This window comes from Pteropus alecto, unplaced genomic scaffold, assembly GCF_000325575.1.
Source record: "Pteropus alecto unplaced genomic scaffold, ASM32557v1 scaffold161, whole genome shotgun sequence".
In the NCBI taxonomy this organism is placed as follows: Eukaryota; Metazoa; Chordata; class Mammalia; order Chiroptera; family Pteropodidae; genus Pteropus; species Pteropus alecto.
Genome location: NW_006432943.1, coordinates 4662858 through 4675830, shown reverse-complemented (window position 1 = coordinate 4675830; position 12973 = coordinate 4662858).

Below are 12973 nucleotides of genomic sequence, written 5' to 3'. Positions count from 1 at the left end.
ACTCCAGCTAAGGCTGCAGTTTTATTTCTCTCCAGATCTGTGATTGCTATTTTTCTCACTCAGCTATTTCTCATACTGAGTTCAACTTTTACCTGCACTGGAAATGCTGCATAGACAATATTGTCACAATGATGCTTTGGCCCAAACTCACAGTTTGTTTTATGTGCCACCTGGTAGCATCATCAAGAACAGGAAGGGAAGGAAAACTAATACTAATTGAATTTTCATTATGTGTCAGGGACACTTCTGAGACCTTTCCCATGTGTTATTCATTTAACATAATTTATACAGTGATTTGCATCCCTGAGCCAATCGTCCTTCATTCTGTGTCGGCACTTCCTGGGGACTGGTTACAATAAAATTCAGTTTAATTAAATACTTTCCTCCCAACAGTGCCCTTTCTCCCACTCATCCTACCTTTTAATCCAAGAGACCCTCAAATCCATTCTACTGGCCCTTGCTTTCACCACTGCCATCCTCAGCATCTGCTCCAGTCCTGTCTCCTTGCTTTACTATCCTATCCTGACTCCAATCTTTCTGCAGTGAAGCTTTCATCCCACCCCCAAATTCAAGTCAGTCCTATGCAAAATGCATCTATGGCCTCAGCAGCTGACACTGACTTCAGAGAGAGCAAAACTGTGATAAGAATCAAATTTCTAACATTCCTACCATTTTTCTAACACTATGTCCACCTGTTTTGAATCAGTGGCATATGTTAGGTAAAGGTGATTCTCCCAATAGGATAAAAATGAGTAGATGTTACTTATCACACAATTTCTCAAAGCTTTTCTTCTCTTCTTGACCTTCCACAGTTTTCTTTCCAAATGGCAAGAGATCTACTAAAATATAAGGTTCTAAAATATGATAGAGTTTTCCTCAAAAGATTGGGGAGTAAAGATAAAATCATAGATCAAAAAATGAAAGAACAATAATATAAGCAGCCTGGAGGAGACTTCTGTGAGCTGCTAAAAAAGAGGAAAGTCCTGTTCATCTGTGTATAGGCTTGCACACGCACATACACACAACTCACCATTTACTCTTCTGTCGTGGCATTAGAAAACCTAATGTGTTGCACGGCCTCCATTTTTTCTCACACACTTAATTCCCAAGCATATAAGCTGTAAAAAATAATCTATTTTTGTAACAAGTTACTAGTAGTCAATGCTGGATGAGACTCTGCTTTTTTAAACAATTATGACTCTGGCTGAGAAAAAAGGTGCTCAGTTCCTAAGAGAACTGTGAGAAGTGAATAGCTTGAGGTGTCAGGACAAAGCATTTTTACTCCCCCTCCTATTACCCCTCGACAATATAAGAGGAGAAATGGGAGCCGGAAAGACCATCGTTAGGGAAGTATAGTGTATCCTCCCTTCAGCGACCCCTACTGGGAAGAGACGGCTTTTCCTCCTCGAATCCAAGGGAGGGCAGCCCCACAAGAATTCTAAGAATGTGTTAAGGATAAAGATATTTTAGCTTTTTTGTATCTTACAAAGATGAGTATCAGTGAGTATCAAGAGGTCAACCCAATTTGTATCTTACAAAGATGTTAAATCAACATTGTTTAAATCAACTTTTAGACTATAAAGTAATAAACATTGTTTAAATCAACTTTTAGACTATAAAGTAATAAAACATGTACGTGCTTCATAAACATTTCTCTAAAACTGTTTCAAGAAGAAATTTCAAAACTGATTTGAGTAATGACAACTAAGTAGAACAAATGGGTCATTTTTCGATGTGGAAATTTTGAAAGAACACACATCTAGATACAGCTACTTTGTTGCACTTGTTCAGAAGAATTGTTCTCACTCATTTATGGTCTCAGATTACATGGATTGCTGTGTAACTGAAAAAGCTGTAACATTCCCACCAATGATGAAGACTCCCCATGGTGGGTCTTCGTGATTCCCTTTTGCTCTCCTGCTTTCATTTGTTGCTCATAGCTAGTGATGTGTTGAGAAATGTTTAACAACTAGATCTCCTGAGGCAGTGGGGTGGGGAGGTGGAGGTTGGAGGACACATCTAATTTGTAAAGATAAAATCACATGTGATCAGCCACCATGGCTAATTTCAAGCTACCAGTGTGACACCATTATATGGACTTGGGAAGAGATAAGCATAACCTGCTTTCAGGAGCCAGCAGAGCTGTCTCTAGTACACCATTGAACTCGTCAATATGACAGTAAGATCCACTCAATCTGCACCATTGGTTCACTTAAAATGTTGTTATCCTGTTAGTGTTTATGTTAAATGTCCTTCCTCAAACAATTCCAAATATATATAAAAAACAACTATAGCATCCAAGTAGAAGCAAGAATGGGGATGAAAAGAAAATACAGATGCTCCTTGATTTACAATGGGGTTACCTTCCAATAAACCCCATCAGAGGTTGAAAATATCATCAGTTGAAAACGCATTTAATACACTTAACCTACTGAACATCATAGCTTAGCCCAGCCTAGCTTACCTTGAATATTGTGCTCAGAATACAATATTCAAAAACTTCTGGCAACACAGTAGAGTTTTGGTTGTTAATTCTTGTGATTGCATAGCTGATGAGCAGCTGTGGCTTCCTGCCGCTGTCCAGCATCACAAGATAGTATCATACTGCCTATCACTAGCTCCAGAAAGATCAAAATAAAAAATTCAAAGTACAGTTTCTACTATGTGTATCGCTTTCACACCATCATAAAGATGAAAATTCGTTAAGTTAGGGGCCATTTGCATAGAAAATAAAACATAGCTTCTTTCAGAGATGTCTTGATAAAGTAGCTAATTGTGTATAGCAGGGTAGGTAATAATCCCTTTTTTTTAATAAGATAAAATAATAGTCCCACTGGCTTTAGATTCTTGCCATAATGGCCCCCACTGTAATATACCTTAAAGCATAGGTCTTTGGGGTGGATTTGTTACTGTGGTTTATAAAATACCTCGACAATGGGGTACCTGAAGAACTTGCTCTTTCTTTGTACTGGGAATTAGCTTATCAGCCACACCCAAAGACACAGTTCTTTACCTTCTGCAAATGAGAGAAGGCCAGAGTCAAAAAGCTGGTAGAGTTCATTTTCTAAAGAAGGAGTTGTGTCCCCTGGGGTGGATGGAACGGTATAGTAGCAGGAAGCCATGGAAGCCTGAGATCCTTTACAGCTAGTAGTTTCCAAAACAAGATTTCTACCGGGGCTTCTGAAGTTATACTCTGCATGCATTCAGGTTCTCAGCTGTAGCCCAAGTGGAGATGAAAATGACCATGGTCCAGTTAAGGTGCTCTCTCAGAAAATGAAACAAAAAGATCATGACTAGCATTGCTCTTTCTTAGAGAAAAACATCAAAAAGTCATACTGTTTTCAGTCAAAAACAAAACAAAAATGCATTAACAGCATGATCTCAATTTCACATCTACATTAATGATTCAAGAAGAATTTTGCAGTCATCTATGAGTAGAAGAGTCTATCACTAGCTCAATTCAATTACATGTTGAACTGAGGCCAAGTCAATTAAAAAAAAAAAAAACATAGCAAAGAGTTTCTGTATTTTCACACAGAACTTTGATAGAAGACTCACTTTGCTTTTGATATGCTACATTTACACATTCCAGTTATACCCTTAAAAAGTTCAGTGAGTATCAAGAGGTCAACCCAATTAAGTGGCAGCTTGAAGACTTTCTTTCACCCCCTGGTCTGTCCCTGCCCAACTCCAATCATCCCATTTTATAATATCTAGAAGCTTAGTGTAGAGGTGAAGTTTAGAAGCCTTACTATTTCCCTGCTGTATTAAACAGAGGAAGAGGCCATTATAATAGTTTCATTTAAAACCCATTCTAGGTGAAGATAATGTAATATAGTCTCTCATCACCAAAAGGACAGGTCAAAGTTACAGTACCATATTTACTCCTATTTTTTCACTTGTCAAATCTGTTCTCCTCTTTTTCATAGGAAGATAGATAGGGAGGGAGGCAGTGAAGGAGAGAAAGAGGGGAGAGGGAGAAGGAGAGGGGGAGGGAGGGAGGAAGAGAGGGTAAGGGGAGACAGAGACAGAGAGAGAGAGAGAGAGAGAAGAGATGAGATTAAGATATGATAAACTGACTCAGGGGAATCTAGTCACATTTAAAGAGTTTCTTCAGTCATGCAGAGGTGGAAGCAATCCTCAAAATGCGTCAGCAAATTGTCAATTCAATATTGCACTGACTGATCATAAAGAAACCTGAATCAAGAAGGCTAATCTGTTTGAGATACCAGGAGTCAGAATGTGACTTCAAAGCTTAAAGCCCAATTCTGAACATGTTGAAAGTTGTACCTACCTTGGAAGTCACTTCTTGCTCATGTATATCCAACAGCATTCCCTATGAACCTATTGAACAGGAAATAGACAGCCAGGGACTCCAACAGTAAAGTGACATTCAGATTGGTATAGCTTTATGGAACTGACCCCATTTGGAAAACAAATGACAACCACACACTCAAGGAACTTTCATAATTGTGAGCTAAAGTAGGGCAGCCACAAGCAGGATGGGGCATGAGGACTATTTTAAGGATTCCCTGAAGCACAGCTTCAAATGAAGAGGCCCAGCTTTGTCATGTTGGTCTGATGAAGAAGTACTTTTAAAGGACTTAGACTTTAGACAGAGTAAGTAAAAGGCTTAGATTTTGCAAACAGCAGCTGCAACCATAGTTCCAAGAACAGAATGGGTCCTTTCAGCCATACTTATTCAAACATTCAGTCCCTGTCACTGTCATGTTGGAATTGAAAAGTCTATGCCTGCAAGTGATCTGGCCAGGATAGATAAATTAATTTGGAACAATATTCATATGCATTTATTTATGCATTAAATATTTATTGAGAATATATCTCATGTCAAGCTCTACTCCAGATGCCAGAAATATAGTGATGATCTAATCAAAGCATAAAGTTTATATTTTATAATGGGAAATTCACAAATTATTAAAATAATTTCAGAAAGTGCTAATCCTATAAAAGTAAAATAGAATAACTGTATAAAAAGTGACAAGAGAGGGGTCTATTTTAGACAGGTTGGGGAAAGCTTCTCTGATGAGATGACATTTGAGTCATGATGGCAGTGTGAGAGTAATTCTACCTCTAAAAATGTATGTTAAGGAAATGACATGAATGTCTAAAATATTTAATTGTGAAGATGTTAATTGCAGTCTATTTTATAATTGCATAAAATTGAAAACAACATAAAAGGCATCATAGCTTTCTGCCTGGTTTTTGTCTTTCTTGTATCATTCCTTATGGAGGCAGCCAGCTGCTGCGTGGTGTCAGTCTATGGAAAGGCCCACGTAGCAAGGAACTAAGGCCTTCAGCCAATAGTCATATGAATCAGCTTGGAAATGATTCTGTAGCCTCAGTCAAGCTTTCAGATGACTGCAGCCCTAAGCCAGAACCAAATAGCTAAGCTGTCCTGAGTTCCTGAACCACAGAAACTACGAGCTAATATATGTTTGTTTCAAGATGCTAATTTCTTTAGGACAATTTGTTGTACAGCAATAGCCAACAAATATGTCTGGCCTGAAGAATGTTCTTAGAAATGTTTTAGATTGGAAAAATATTTCCCAATTTGCCACAAACTCTACCACTGCCTGCCTTGGGCTTTCATCCAGTTCAAAAAGACATTTGAGCTAAAAACACCTATAAGATTTTCACCAGATATTCAATGGAATCTGTATATTTTAAAGAATTGCCCCAAGCCATATGTCTTCCTAACTCAAGCCAAAAAAAAGGGGTGGAGTGGGGGGGAGGTTGCTACTATAAATATTTGGAAAATGCATGCAGTAGCTAACTCCCACTTGAAGATTCATATTGTACACTGACATCTTAAGGCTATAGAATATCTTTCAGGAAAGGAATCTGTTTAACTTTCTTTAGCCTGGTATTTCCTAAAATTTAGTTAGTTACCTTTTCTTCCATCTTTCCTTTCATCCTTTAATTGCAGTGAAACACCCATCATACAGTGGAACACTTCAAGAAATGTTCATCCAAGTCCTAGCCACAGCAATCAGAGAAGAAAAAGAAATAAAAGTATTCAAATTGGAAAGGAAGAATAAAACTCATTATTTGCAGATGACATAATGCTATATATAGAGAACTCTAAAGATTCCACCAAACAACTGTTAGAACCAATAAGTGGATTCAGTAAAGTAGCAGAATACAAAATTAATATTCAGAAATCATTATTTCCATACATCAATAATGAATTATCGGAAAGAGAAATTAAAAAATCAATCCCATTTACAAGTGCTTCAAAAACAAATAAAATATCTAGGAATAAATTTAACCAAGGAGGTAAAAGAGTAGTACTTGGAAAATTATAAGACATTGAAGAAAGAAATTGAAGAAGATACAAATAAATGAAAGTAGATACCATGCTCATGAATAGGAAGAATCAACAATGTTGAAATGTTCATACCACTCAAAGCAATCTATAGATTCAATGCAATCCTTATCAAACCACCAATGACATTTTTCACAGAACTCAAGCAAATAATCCTAAAATATACGTGGAATCATAAAAAACTCCAAATAGCCACACAAATGAGAAAAAAGAGTATAGTTGGAGGTATCATGCTCCTTGATATCAAACTATACTATAAGACTATAGTGATCAAAGCAGCATGGCACTGGCATAAAAATAGACACATAAATAAAAAGAACAGAATAGAAAGCCCAGAAATAAATCCAAGCCTATATGGTCATGTAATTTATGACAAAGGAGGCAAGAATATACATGGGGGTAAAGACAGTCTATTCGGTAAATGGTATTGAGAAAACTGAACAGATGCATGCAAAAAAAATAGAACTAGATCACTTTTTTACACCATATACAAAAAAAAAAACTCAAAGCAGATTGAAGGCTTAAATGTAAGACCCCAAACTCAAAGCAGATTGAAGGCTTAAATGTAAGACCCATAACTCCTAGAAGGAAACATAGGCAAGAAACTCTCTGACCTTGCTCTTAGTAATATTTATTTCTGATGTCACCTCATACAAGGAAAAATAAACAAATGAAAAAATAAACAAATGAAACTACATCAAACTAAAACGGTTTTGCACAGCAAAGGAAATCATTAACAAAATTGAAAGATAACCTACTAAATGGAAGAAAGTATTTGCAATGATACATCCGATAAGGGGTTAATATCCAAAATTTATAAAGAATTCATACAACATAACACCAAAAAGGAAAACAAAAAACAAAAAAACTAACAATCCAATTAAAAACTAGGCAAAGGACCTGAATAAACATTTCTCCAAAGACAACATACAAATAGCCAATAGACATATGAAGAGATGCTCAACGTCACCAATCATTAAATAAATGCAAATTACAACCATGAGATTTTACACCTGTCAGAATGGCTACATCAATAAATCAACAAACAACAAGTGTTTATGAGGATGTAGAGAAAAGGAAACCCTTGTGCAGTGTTAGTGGGATTGCAAGTTGGTGCAGCCACTAGGAAAACAGTATGGCGATTACTCAAAAAATTAAAAATAGAACTACCTTGTGATCCAGCAATTCCACTACTGAGTATGTATCTGACGAAATCCAAAATAATAATTTGAAAAAATAAACATTGTGTTCACTGCAGCATTATTTAAAATAGCCAGGAGATGGAAGTAACCTAATTGCTCATTAATTAGACAATTAGATAAATAAGGTATGGTACATGTATACAGCATAATATTACTTGGCCATAAAAAAAGAATAAAACTATCTGTTACAACATGGATGGACCTGGAAGGAATTATGCTAAGGGAAATAAGTCAGACAGAGGAAAACAAATACCATATGATCCCACTTATACGTGGAATCTAAAAAACCAAACAAACAACAAACAAAACAGAAACAGACTCAAAGATGTAGGAAACAAGCTGATGATTGCCAAACGGGAGGGGGTTGGAAGGTGGGGTGAAAAAGGGATTAAGAAGCACAAATTAGCAGTTACAAAATAGTCATGGAGATGTAAAGTAAAGCATAAAGAATATAGTCAATAATATGCTAATGAGTATATATGGTGCCAGGTGGGCGCTGAACTATTAGGGGGATCACTTTATAGATTGGATGGATGTCTGACCACTATGCTGTACACCTGAAACTAATAAAAATATTGGATGTCAACTATAATTGAAAAAAATCAAAAAGGGATGGTGAAGAGGAGCAAATTTCCAGATATAAAATAAATAAGTCATGAGGCTGTGGTGTGTAGCATAGGAAATATAGTCAATGATATTATGACAGCGTTGTATGGTGTCAGATGGTTGCAGTACTTACCATGGTGATCACTTCTTTAGATATATAAATGTTGAATAACTATGGTGTACACCTAAAACTAATATAATATTGTGAGTTAGCTATATTTAATAAAAAATCTTTTTTTAAAAAAAAGGAAAAAAGAAATGTCCTTCCAATTACACATCAGAGCTGCTAAAATTGTGAAGTTTCCAATATCATTCATGTTGAGCTAACAGAGAGATGAATTAGAGTCTTGGTTTTTTATATATTTGAGTGACTAGCTAGAGCCCGGCCTGGACTGGTGTCTTAGAAATCTCCCCTGCCTGCTTTTTTATCATAATCCATTGCCAAACGTGGATATATAAGAAAGGCATTCTTTAAGCATTAAATTGCTATAATAATTTTAAATCTTTGCCTGGCTTCCCTCCACTATCTTGCTGACACTTCTAACAGGAATGCATGAATGTTTAGATATTAGCTTAAAGAAAACAAACAAAAAAATCTGAATCAAAACAAGAAAAGAAGAATGAATACAAACCTAATGTTGTGGTTATTGGCTACTTAGATGTTGGTAACATAAATCTTTCCCCGTTAATAAAGATTAATGAAAACTTAACTACAATTTCCTAAAAGTTTTTTTAATCTGACGGAGATTTCTGAGAATTACCAAAAGACCTGGAAAATTCTAATGAACATGAACCCTTCTATTTGCTTTAACTATATCTCACCTACAAGAACAAGAGAACATATTGGTCACAATTCAGAGGCATGTCACATTGTAAAGTAATTCCTTGTAACTCAGCCTGGCATAAGGGTTGACAGCAACAGAACAAATAAACCTGAAGAAAGCAAGGCCTGAAATGCCTACTGGTGCAGGGTCAGCACTTGTTTGTAGAGAGTTTCAGATCCAGTTGTAAATCCTGGTGTCAAGTCCAACGAACAATGAGAATTCGTTACCAAGAGCACCATGACCACAACCTACTGGTGGAAATCCAGGCCGGTGGTTGGTATGAGAAGCAATATAATTTAGTGCCTTGCTGCTCAAAATGTGGACCCTGTTCAGCAGCATCAGCATCTCCTGGAAGCTTATTAGAAATGCAGAATTTTAGGCCCTTGATAGATGCTATTTATTAGCTGGACTACAAATCATTTAATAGTGTTAATTCATAAAGATGTACTAAAGTGGGGAATAACTAAATACACATCCATAGGATTTGCTAATGGCAGCTGTAACAGGTGTTATCCCATTAATAATCTTAACAAATTGTTTTTCAACATTAGAAAGTAGAATTCCACTTATCTATCACTGTGTAACAAAAAAATTGAAAAATTTAAGAGGTCAAAGGAACAATCATTTAACATTGTTCATGGTTTCTGCAGATTGAGAATATAGAAAGGCCTTAGCTGGGTGGTTCTGCCCCAAGAGCCAGGGACTCTTACCTGGCCACAATCAGATAATGTCAGAGACTGGAATCAATTACAGTGTCACTCACTCACACTCTGGAGCCAACCACCTCCAGCCTCTCTTTGTTCCTAAATCATCTCTCCACACAGACTCTCCAGCATGGAAGCTTCAGAGTCGCCAGATTCTTATATGACAAGAAAGGTGGTCATCCAACTCTATCAGAAATAAAAGTGATATTTTGGTTTCTCTGATTTCTCTATTACTTCTGAACTTGTTTAGCACCCAGGCAGGAAACAGAGGTGTTATTTACTAGGGCCCATTTTAGATACAACACTTTGCAAAGACTTTCCTCTCACTCCTGTGGAGTCTTTTTCCCTCAGGTCTGGCCTCGCTGGGTGCCTTGCTGCATTCACACACCCTTACCTCCCCAGCCCCTCAGAGACTCAATCTGGCCACTATATTCCCTCCTACTACAGAAACCAAAAGCAATTCTGTGGCATCTAGCATGTCCTTGGCTCTCCGCTCATCTCCTGGTAGCACTCTGAATCCTGATCGTCACACATGGCTGGATCTCCTCCTTGCCTAGGACTTCAAAAGGAAAGCCAGTATACAAGTGGAGAAGCCTGGTAAGTTGCTCCAAGGGAGGTGTGATGAAGGAACACAGCAGTGAGTGGCTCACGATTTAAGTATAATGAAGGGAGAAGAACATAGCCTCCTTCACTCCACCCACCAAAAGAGGGAAAACTTTTCTTTATCTGATCAAAGGAAGACAAAATTATCAAACTACATAAAATCATGTATATCACAATGAAACCCGTCAGTTCTCTTTGTGCTGTGACAATGTCGATACCCAGTAAAATTATGTGATCAGCCCTCACTGCAGGAGCCATCTGTGCCCCCAAACAATGTCATTACACTGGGCTTATGGCCAGGAAGCAGGTAGAGAATGTAGAGAATGAGGGCCACGCACCCCATTACTGGGTGCTGACTAAAAGACCCATTTTAATAATATTGAATGTCAACTCTAATTTTAAAATTAAAGTTTTTTTTTTTTTTTAAAGAACAAAAATAAATAAATAAAATAGAAGAAACCACTTTGCTACTAGTAGAACCAACAGTACAGGCATACCCCAAAGATAGCGTGAGTTTGGTTCCAGGCCAGTGCAATAAAGGCAGTGGTAATCTTTTTGTTGGTGGAGGGTCTTGCCCTGGATTTGTAAAAAACACATCTGTGAAGCATGATAAAGCAAAGTGCAATAAATAAGGTATGTCTATAACTTTGGCAGCTTTCAAGATTCTTTCTCTCTGTGTGTAAATAGTACAAATGGTGGACACAGGCAAGTTCATTTGCCACAATTGAACTGCTTAATTACATCCAGTTTTATGCTAAACATAACACCCTACCAGCTCTCTTAGGTTTTTCTGATAACCTTAGGACTTTCGCTAATGGATGCACAAAACAAATTGAGATAAAGCACACATGGGCACAGACAGTTCAAAGCTATAGCAGCTTGATGCTGAGATGCTGAGTGTGGTTCCTGGGGAAGGAGCTTGACGGGGCCACTTTCTGTTGCTGTGAGTGAGCGTTGCTACAATTTAGGCTTACTGAAAAACAAACACTGAACAATTTTCGTTTTTCACTTTTTTTCGTAAAAGCAAAAATCCTTTTCAGAATGTTTTTGGTTAGTGAAAACAGGTACTAATGCAGGTCTTTACTAAAAGCAAAGTGATATAGCAAACTTTCAAAGCAAACTTTCAAAATACCTGCATTTTCCACTATATATTTTTTTACAGACTTTAAAGCTAGAAAATATACTGCATTTAGAATAGCAAGAGAAAGTATCTTCTTTTCCCCTTCCTCCTCTAAATTCTCTCATTACCTGTATTTAGGCCCAGCCTACCTCTGAGTTGTTACTTACACATTCCTAAGTATTTTACATACATTTACTCAGTCTTCACAACAATCCAGGAGGGATGCGCTATCATCATCTCCACTTTATAGATGAAGAAATAAGAGCACAGAGAAGTTCAGTAATTTTCTCCAGATCACAATTAGTAAGAGATGGAGAAGGGATTTAAATCCGTACAACCTGGGTCTGGAATTTAAGGGCTCCTAGAAGTTGTTTTCAATGTCCCTTTACCTTTTCCAGAATTCCCTTACCTAATGTCTAAAGTCTGCTGATCTCTTGCCAGCCCCAATCATTTTCTAATCAATCTTGTTTAAATGTTTGCATACCTCCCTCCCTCAGTACACTCTTGTCTTTGTAGCTCTCACAGAATCCAGTACCCTGTTCTGTACATAAATTATCTTATTTATATATTTATATGTGGGTTTATATTTATACTTATATTTATGGTATATAAGCGTATATATATTATATATCTATATATATAATCTGCCATATCTTAATTCATTTTAAACACAATGTTCTGACTCTGCCCACTCTGCATGAGAAAACCAAGCAATTTCTCATGCTCGAGTTTGACCATACAGCCACATAAATATGACAGCACTCTCAGCATATCACACATTGGAATATATTCAGACTCTCTGAAGGTCTCATGTTATTTATCAAAGCCAATACAAATTTACGTCTTTCACGTACATGTTTTCTAATATATCTGCTCCATTTTTGAAAGATCTCAGCTGTTTCACATCGCATGCCACTTAGAAATAGGAAATGATTGGAATGTTTTTTTAAAATATAACATGCAGATATATTCTTGATTTTCTATAGCCTTTCAGAAAAATGGTGACAATTCACCAATTCTTTGCTGAAGATATATGTATAGACACACATAATTTTCTCCCCTACATTAGTCACCAAACTTAGTAATAGTAGATTGTTTAGGGCTAGTGAGAGAAGAAAAGTTTCACAAATTCAAGAAAGGGACATAAAGCAAAATAGTTGATATGGAGGTATAGAGCTGGTAAACAAAAACTTAAGACACTCAGGAAAATTCTTTAAACCTAAAATATTATAACTTTTTAAAATCTATAAGTTTATAAGAAGAAAAACGTAATATAGCATTTACAGACATCATGCCCACACAGATCTTAGGACGTCAAGGAAAGGCTAGTTCTCATACTCTTCTAAGAATGCTTCATGGATTTCAAACCCTTTTCATCAGAAGATGTTTCAGGTATTGCTAGTTAAGGAATGTTTCATTGAATAGAGAAAGAACGTGGAGGAATATTTTGGAAATAATCTAAACCCAGAATGAGGTGATATTGGTAAAAAGGTAGATACAACCTGAGAAAACTTGTCCCTTTATTCTAGTCCAGGTTATGCTGGGTGTAGGCTCTTTCTTACCTTCCT